The following is a 9853-nucleotide window of genomic DNA, read 5'->3' as shown; positions in this document are numbered from 1 at the left end:
GCGGCGGGGACATCGGCGACACTCTCACCCATCAACTGAGCTTTGGCCGTACATATCATCATAATCATCGTATCATCATATTAGTCACAATTACTTCTACTCCTTCAACTTTTCATGGTTTCGTCACTTATAAAAATTAATGTATGCATAAATCATTTTTCTTTTAAACCAAGCATGCAATGTATGATGTGAATCTTGACACGAATAAATAGCAAACACGATTAAAAATAAATCGCACCCTCTATTCAATTACGATATTAAGATTCGTGTGTTTTTCCCGATCTTTTGAATCAAGTATTGTGTGATATTCACCTCTAAACTAGCAAGAGTTTAGCAACAAATAAACACGAGGATAAACAATCGAAAACTATACGAACCTTCGAAGAACTTTGCCTACGACAATCCGCACAAGCAACGATCGACAAACGCCACAAAGTTAAAAACTTTGATAAGTTTGATTTTGATTTAACAAAGCTTGGCTTTGAAAAGTTGAGAGAAAATTCTCAAAGGGGTTGATAAACTCAAAATATTATGTGTATTGTGTTCTAAAAATTCGTTCAACATAGTCTATATATCAAAAGATATCAAGAAATCTAGTTTCCTAACAAAACAAAACTCTAAATAAGGTAATTTTTCTCGGTCAAAACTCTAGGACACGGACCCCGTGTGTGCCTCCGTGTCCGGGTCCGTGTACACTCGGCCGATGAGAATAATGTTTGAATCATGTTCCTTTGGCCTTCCAACATACTCCCATGCATCACGACCCCTTCATCATTTTGCTCCTCGCACGTAAATCCATCTTCTTTGCTCATACTCCCGTGCAAGGCTACCACGATCGCATCATCCTCCCCTTCTTGAAAAGGATTTGTCCTCAAATCTTGCCCCCTTGCACAAAAACGAAGCAAGTTAGTAATAACAAGGAGGATATTATCAACATACTTACCTTTAAGCGCAAGTTTGTAGATGCCATTGCCCACACGCGCCATCAACGCCTTGATTCCTAACTCCATGGCAGCATTCACTATCAACTCACCAACATCAACATATACCAAATAATAAATGACATAAAATGATAGAATACTGTTAAGTATCACAAAAATCAAGTTCCTCCCCTTCTTTGACCTAGTCAACACAAAAATGAAACCCATACACGTGTATGACCATAGCTCACTAGGAATAAGAAAGAATTCAAGCAACTTATAGAAATCAAGCTCAAGTGCCCTAGCCCTATAGGCAGTGCATTCCTTGCTATTCTATTTAACATACCTCTTCATATGCAACCAACATAGAAATCCATGAATTTTGTCAATGATGAAATCACAACAATATGCCTCACTAACGATTATTTCATAGAATGAGCATAACATGAACAATTTAATCTCCTTAAAATTATATTCATCATGAACAAAGAAATTATTATATTCATTTAACTCACCACATGAATTTAATTCTAATGCACATAGGTCATTGTCATGACAAAGTGTCAATTGGACAAACTTTGAACACTCAAAATCAATAACATTCGAATCTAATTCATGCAATACATCTCCCTCCTCATTTCTATGACACTTAGGCAACAAGATTAAATCACATTCATATCTTCTAAACATCACATTTTCAAGTTGCTCCCATAATTCTTGAAGACAAGACAACAATGAATTAAGGTAAAGAAGAAAATCATACCTCGTAGTTGTTGTAGTGGCAACTAACCTTACCTCGCCGTGATTGCACTTGCATTCTCTAGGCTCAAATTTTTGGGTTCTCCCTTCGACAAGACTCACTTGTCTCCTTGTCATGATAACTCCAAGATCCTGCAAATAAGAAATAGCAATGATCGGGATTGAACCGGCGATTTCATCACAATATGGGTAAACCACTTTGTACAAAGGTACATGTAATGGTTTTTGCAATAATAAACAACTCTCAACCTCACTCTTTTCACTCCTTTGGGCCATCAAATGATTTTTCTTTTCTTTTTCTTTGGCCTCTTTTTCTCTCTCTTTTTTCTTTTCTATGGTCATCTCACTCTTTTGTTCACTCTTTCTTTCGACCATATATTTTTCTTTTTCTTTTTCTAAGGCCATCTCACTCTTTTGGACACTCTTTTTTTCGGCCTCATCTCTTTTTTTTCTTTTTCAATTGATCCTCAAGTATTTGTTTTGGTGACAAAGGTATTAATACAATTGGTTCTTCGTTTAGGACAAATGAGTACCTATTCTTGAAACCATCATGTGTTACCTTCCTATCAAATTGCCAAGGTCTACCCAACAAGATATGACAAGCATGCATGGGCACCACATCACACAAAATCTCATCACTATACTTTCCAATCGAAAAAGATACTAGTACTTGTTTGCTAACCGTCACTTCCGCACAATCATTCAACCATTGAAGTCTATATGGTTGAGGGTGCTTTAAAGTAGGCAAACTCAACTTCTCCACCATCTCAACACTAGCCACATTAGTGCAACTTCCCCCATCTATAATAACGTTGCAAACATTTTCGTTCACAAAGCACCTAGTATGGAACAAGTTCCCCCTTTGATTGGTCTCCTCCTCCTCGACTTGGCCAATCATGATACGCCTAGTCACCAATGATACTCCTACAACAGCCTCATATCCCTCATCGGGATCCTCCAATGCAGGCATATCATCATCACTACCCTCGCTTTGGGACTCATACTAACCATAAGCATTCGAAACCATCACCCTCTTATTAGGACATTCACTAGCAATATGACCCAACCCTTGACATCTAAAGCATTTAGTATCCCTAGAACGATTAGAAGGAGTTTCAGATTTACCTTAGACTCCTTGTTTAGGCGCCTCTTGCTTAGTGTCAAATCTTGGCTTGGACTCCACTTTATTCTCCTCACGCTTCACAACATTGGATTGCCAAGAAGAAGACGAACCTCCAGTTTGGTTGGTGCGGCCAACTCCACGCCTTTTTAGTTGTTGCTCCACCTTTATGGCCATTTGCACCATCTCGTCTAGATCCAAGTAGTGCCTAAGCTCAACTTGATCTTGGATTTCCCTGTTTAAGCCACAAAGAAAACGAGCCATGGTTGCTTCATTATCTTCCTCAATATTGGCTCTAATCATGACTACCTCCATCTCCTTATAGTAGTCCTCAACACTCTTCAACCCTTGCCTCAAAGTTTGTAGCCTCTTAAACATCTCCCTATAATAGTGGTTAGGCACAAACCTCTTCCTCATTACACTCTTCATCTCATCCCAAGATTCAATAGGTCTCTCATTATACTTTCTTTTAGTGGTCACTAATTGATCCCACCAAATGAGAGCATAGTCTAAGAATTCAACCACCGCCAACCTCACCTTCTTTTGTTCGGAGTAGTGGTGACATGCAAATACGAACTCTACCCTCTTTTCCCATTCTAGGTACGCCTCCGGGTCCGATTTCCCATGGAATGAAGGGATTTTCATCTTAATGCTACCCATGTGACCATCTTCCCTAGTCTCCTCATATCTACCCCGCATGGCTTCTCTTCTTCCTCTACCAAATCCTCTATCTCTTCCATTCCTACCCCAATTCTCATTTTGACTCTCATAGCCTCCTCCTAGATCATACTCCTCGTCATCTCTACCCAAATCCTTAGGCTTAGGTTTACCCCCACTAACACTAACCTCAAGTTTACCCAACCTCTCATGCAACGACTCCATTTGGGTCGTCATCGCCCTACTAAAATCCCCAAACAACGCATCCATTTGGGCCTTAGACACCCCCGAATTCGAACTATCTCCTACCTCCCTCTCCATTTAATTTCAAATTTGTACCTGCAAGAAAAGGTTAGTAGAAATAAAATAATCCTCACCCAAATGCTCACGGTCACTCCAAAGAAATTCTCTCGTTTTTTTTTTTTTTTCATCACAATTTTGTTTGCTCACAACAAATACTCACCGTTCACTCCAAAGAAAAGTCACTCGCACTCAAGTGTATCACTCGAATTTTGAAAGCTCTCTTGGAAGTGCTCAAGCTTTGTATTGCGGGTATATCAAACAATCAAGGTTCAAACTTGTGAACAAATGCGACCGACTCACTTGGACTGTGTAGACAAGAAATTCGAATATAGGGAATTTTTTTTTTTTTTTTGACTGCGAGAGGCAATTGAATATGACTCTCTAAAGGGAATAGAACAATATATCAACAAGAAATAATGGTGAATTTTCGGAATTTTTGTACTCTTTTTTTTTTTTTGGCTTGAGTACTACTCGAAAATCCCAAAAAAAAAAAATCACCAACAAATTTCGAGAATCACAGATTCACGAAAAAATTTACGAAGAACGATAGAACAAAACAGATCTGAAAATAACGAAGAAATAATACAGATCTGCAATTTTAAAAACAAGATAACTAACTTGAATTCAATAAACCTAAAGCTCTGATACCAAATGATGTGAATCTTGACACGAATAAATAGCAAACACGATTAAAAATAAATCGCACCCTCTATTCAATTACGATATTAAGATTCGTGTGTTTTTCCCGATCTTTTGAATCAAGTATTGTGTGATATTCACCTCTAAACTAGCAAGAGTTTAGCAACAAATAAACACGAGGATAAACAATCGAAAACTATACGAACCTTCGAAGAACTTTGCCTACGACAATCCGCACAAGCAACGATCGACAAACGCCACAAAGTTAAAAACTTTGATAAGTTTGATTTTGATTTAACAAAGCTTGGCTTTGAAAAGTTGAGAGAAAATTCTCAAAGGAGTTGATAAACTCAAAATATTATGTGTATTGTGTTCTAAAAATTCGTTCAACATAGTCTATATATCAAAAGATATCAAGAAATCTAGTTTCCTAACAAAACAAAACTCTAAATAAGGTAATTTTTCTCGGTCAAAACTCTAGGACACGGACCCCGTGTGTGCCTCCGTGTCCGGGTCCGTGTACACTCGGCCGATGAGAATAATGTTTGAATCATGTTCCTTTGGCCTTCCAACATACTCCCATGCATCACGACCCCTTCATCATTTTGCTCCTCGCACGTAAATCCATCTTCTTTGCTCATACTCCCGTGCAAGGCTACCACGATCGCATCAATGTATCTTTTAGCATTAATATTTCATCATAAAATTTCATAAATATTTAAAATAAACATATTAACATATTTTACATAATTCAGGGCACTTCCAGGATGTTTACTATTTTCAGGTGTAAAATGACCGTTTTATCCCTAGACGTAAAATTTTTCGATTTTGACTTTTTCTTACTTTCGTTGACACTGATCATCCCAAATAATTATTTAAACTTAAATAAAATTTCTTATATTTTTATTTAGCTTAAATTCATGGCTTTTGATTTAATTTCATATTTATTAATTCATAGAGCGTTTTAATCCTCAATTAATTCAAACTTTAATATTAAATTCCCAAATTTAAAACATATACTTTTATTTGCTAATTTATTCCTGTGAACCATGAAACTACCCCGGTGGACCCACGGTTCAAACCTTGACCTTTTAAAACCTAATAATCGAACCCTAACGCTAACCCTCGATGAATCTCTTGTTTTCTTCAAGCCACACCCGAGCCACCCCTTCTAGGGACCCTCTTGAACCCCTGGACTCGACCTAACCCGCTGCAGCTCCAGGCGCGATGCACAGAAGCCGCGCGATCCTAGCAACACAACCTAGGACTCTTCGAAACTCGGCTAGGACTCCTACCCTGGAGCCACCACCGCGCCCTCACCCTCTGGACCCTCACTAGACCCTATCAGACCTATCTTGGACCCCTGGACAAGCCGTGATCCACCCTGCACCCATTGTTTTTCTCGGTTGGCTTGGGAAGAGTCCTAGCTCGCTTGGACTCTTCCCTAGTCGTCGTGCTTGAGTCCTAGCATGGCTAGGACTACTCCTCACTACCAACCACCTCCAGCCCGAGCCCTGGTCAAGCTCTGGCCGAGCCATGCGATGGATAACCCCTTAACCGACCCTTGTGAACCATACAAGCAATAATTCCATTCCAGCCTTCCCTTAAGCGTGTGCAGCCTTCGGTTTGGCACCTAGGGAGCCTATTTGGGTAGGAAAAACATCCCTCCATGTTACCGTACAATGGACACTTGTATGAACTATATTGATTCTCAAATAATATAATAAACTAACTCATCGTAACAAAATCCCAACAATGAGTCGATCGATGAAATGCTCCTATGTGGTTTGATCACGGAAAAATGTTATATGCACAATGATGGTTACATACATAGTTAGACATTGACATTATAAAATTATCTCAAATGTATTTTTGAAATTAAAGTACATTTGAAGAAGTTTTGTAATCTCAAAAGCATTGTTTAACCATATGTGTCTCTCTGATTTATAAAATTTTCTAGAATTCACTTGTATATAGTAGAATTGTGTAGAATAATGTAGATAGAAATCTCCGGAACTTTTTACATGGTAGAACCTTCTTGAGAGTTGATATTCACGGTTAGATCAAATAAATCTTAGACATTCATTGTAGGAAGTCACTGATATAAATATGGAGAAGCTATCATTTGTAAATCATCAAATTTCGAGCCATACTACTTTTTCTTTCAAAGTTCTCTTGAATTACTCTTGCTCAAGTTACTTGCACATAAGCATGACACAATAGGTTGTTTTGCTAGGCCAGACGAGTACATAGAAGGGCTAAGTCCATGACAATCATAACTCTTGATGAGATGAGAGGGGCTGGATTCCCCATACAAGTAATTTCAAGAAAATAGTTAGGAAAATGGCTGGAAAGGGGCTGGATTCCCCATACAAGTAAATTTCAAGAAAAATAGTGATTGAAAATCAGTGAATTTTTGTATATGCTGGTGAATAGTGATATGTAGTCGCGGTTGATCGAATTTTTTGAAGTTTTTCTTGTTTTTTGTTCTCGATGGATGAATTGTTTTTTTTCCATTCAAGTGCAATATTCTTTCTTTCTCAGGTGAGGAAATTAGAAAAAAAAAATTGTTTATTTTTTTGCCTTATGTTTTTCAAGGCGACACAAGTGCTTGATTTTTTTTTTTTTTCGCCATCCTTGTTTCCTTATGCTGTTAAAAATTTTAGTTATTTAATCATGTAAAATAACTACAGAAGAAAAGTAGCGTTCTAGACTGGATGATCTGAACTAGGGGAAATGTTCGTCGAGAAGCCAAAGTTATTTGTGGGTAACTTGATAGGGCCTTATGTTGCAGTTGGACCGGGTTGTGAGGTCGAGACGGGTGCATGTTAGACATGCACAGTAATGTGTGTTGTTCGTATCAGGAAATTAACATGCTTGTATTTCTAGAAGTATCATTGGGTGGGACTCGACTTTTGGCCAGTGAGCTCGTGCGGAGAATATGATGATTCTTGGAGAAAACGTAATGGAAGGATGCCTTTTTTATGAATTACAATTCGTGCAACTATTAACAAAAAATTATGTTTGAGCAATAATTATCTCTGAAATATATAATATATCCAAGTCATTTATATTATATGGTTCAAAATTTTGAGTTAACAAACGTGATTTTTCAGAAAATGACATTTTATATATATAGGTGTATATTTTAATTTTTCCCAACAAAAAATTAACTATAGTTATAAGCATAGAACGAGAGGTTCATGCTTTCATCGCATGAAAAAAAACACCAGTTTCATATTACAGTACATGTGTTGGTTTATTATATCATGTCTATTTTGATTTGAATTACAATTTGTTTTCAAACCAGAAATGTTTGCGGCTAATGAAACAGAAACTGCAATCTATTAAACATAGTGCCTCGCAGAAGTCACGGCTTATCTGCCCCGTGATTCCTTGTACGGACATTCTATACTCACGAATAAGACACTGGTCAAGAGTTTGAAATCGACCTTCACGTATCTGGACCAGCCAATGATTTAAATAATGAGAAAAGTCGATTGGAAAGAAAACAAGTAAAACTATGGAAGGGACTTACGGATCTTAAGGAAACCTTCAAGCTCAAGGGCGCAGTTTCTTTAAGTTTATTCAAAGTTGAAACACACCATGCATCATTTGTTTTGGCAGCCTCTTTTTTCTAGAAAAGTTTATAGCTTAGAGTTGCAGGAAATACTGTATGATAAATTTATGCATGAGCAAGTTTAAAACTCCTTTCCAAAGTTAGATTTACTTGTGCTCACCAATGAGTCAATTATTTCTTCGACTGTGTCGTGGCTGAAACATCTGTCGACAGTTTCAATCCTAAAGAACAACCGTTGAAGAGCAGAAATTGAGTAATGGGGAAATCGATGGAAGTAAAAAGATGAATCTAGAGCTAGGATTGCATATATAACTCAGCACAGTGTTTTGGCACCCTTTCCCACCTCAGCTCCAAGAACCATAGGAAGTTATCGTGAAACTCACATTAGTGTTATACTATATAAGTATAAATCTAATCTATATCTATATATCTTTATCATTTAACTAATTCAATAATATATATATATATATATATATATATATATAAATATATATATATAAGTATAAATCTAATTTATATCTTTATCATTTAATTAATTCAAATATATATATAAATATATATATAGTTTGTCTTTCTTCATAAATTAATGTACTAAAATTAATTAAGAATATATAAATATAACTCAAATCTAAATCTATATAATTATGCATATAAATATAAACTCATGTCATTCCCTTCATTAAATTAAATAATAAAATAATATTATTTTTTTTGTTTTGTCTGTATTGTCTTTATTAATTAATATATTTTAATTATTAATTCAAGAATATATAATTACAAATAAAAAATATAAATATAAATCTATATAAATCTTGGTGTTTTTAAAATTGAAAGTTTTGCATTAAACTTCATTATATTTAATATTTGTCACCTATCTCTCTTATCAAGTACAAAAATAATAACATGCAAGTGAGTTAAATGTCAAATACATTAAATATAGTAATCTTTGAATCTTCTGCACAGGTACAATGCTTTATCTTTTTAACATTCTCTTTTTCTTACATAAATAACTTGAGTTTTTCGAACTACATTTTTGAATGGAATTTTGGTTACAGTTTTGAAAATTAGTTTCCCTAGAAATTGTCTACTATAGTTTTTCGAAACAAAGTTTACAGGACTTTTCAAAATTAGTTTCCCTAGAATTTTTTACCATAATTTTTCGAACTACAGAGTTGAATGGACTTTTGGTTACGTTTTTTAAAATTAGTTTCCGTATAAATTTTTTACGATAGTTTAGTTTTCCGAACTACAGAGTTTAATGGACTTTTGGTTACGGTTTTGAAAATTTGTTTCCCTAGAAATTTTTTACCATGTCTGATTAATAGTCGAAAAGAAAAAAGAAGCAAATATTATGGAAAAAAGTTAGCTATATCAATATTTGGAGCTAACCATAAATATAATGCGAAAAAATCAACCTCCAGGATAGAGTGAAAGCCACCACTAAATCATAGAAACAACTAAACAAATCAATATATGGACCTAGCCATTAATCAAATTTTCAGATTTGATATATAGTTCAAATTGAAAAAATTAAACAAATCAATATGTGGTCCTGGGCATGAATAAAATTTCAGATTTGATAGTTCAATTAGTATAACCGTTGCCATGAATTAGCAGCTTATCTTCTTGCATTAAAGCCAGAAATTACGTTGAAAAGAGTGAAAGACACCACTTAATCATAAAAAAACTAAACAAATCAATATATGGACCTAGCCATTAATCAAATTTAAGATTTGATAGTTCAAATTGAAAAAATTAAACAAATCAATATGTGGACCTGGGCATGAATAAAATTTCAGATTTGATAGTTCAATTAGTATATCTGTGGCCATGAATTAGCAGCTTATCTTCTTGCATTAAAGCCAGAAATTACGT

The 9853-nt window shown here is 35.5% G+C and overlaps 2 long non-coding RNA genes across 6 annotated transcripts in view; both read right to left on the bottom strand.

Moving 5' to 3' along the window:
- The window catches only part of LOC140807363 (uncharacterized), a 51966-nt gene that overhangs the window by 41365 nt on the left and 748 nt on the right, over positions 1 to 9853 (bottom strand). The gene's annotated exons all lie outside the window — the stretch shown is intronic.
- LOC140808318 (uncharacterized) lies at positions 7724 to 8280 on the bottom strand. Its single transcript, XR_012112861.1, has 3 exons — positions 8139 to 8280; positions 7937 to 8035; positions 7724 to 7860 (listed from the first exon to the last, which is right to left on the bottom strand). It is a non-coding gene; the product is annotated as an uncharacterized lncRNA (long non-coding RNA).

This window comes from Primulina eburnea, chromosome 12 (genome assembly GCF_022965805.1).
Source record: "Primulina eburnea isolate SZY01 chromosome 12, ASM2296580v1, whole genome shotgun sequence".
Classification (NCBI taxonomy): domain Eukaryota; kingdom Viridiplantae; phylum Streptophyta; class Magnoliopsida; order Lamiales; family Gesneriaceae; genus Primulina; species Primulina eburnea.
Note: the sequence above shows the minus strand (reverse complement) of the source record. Positions and strands in the feature narration are given on the sequence as shown.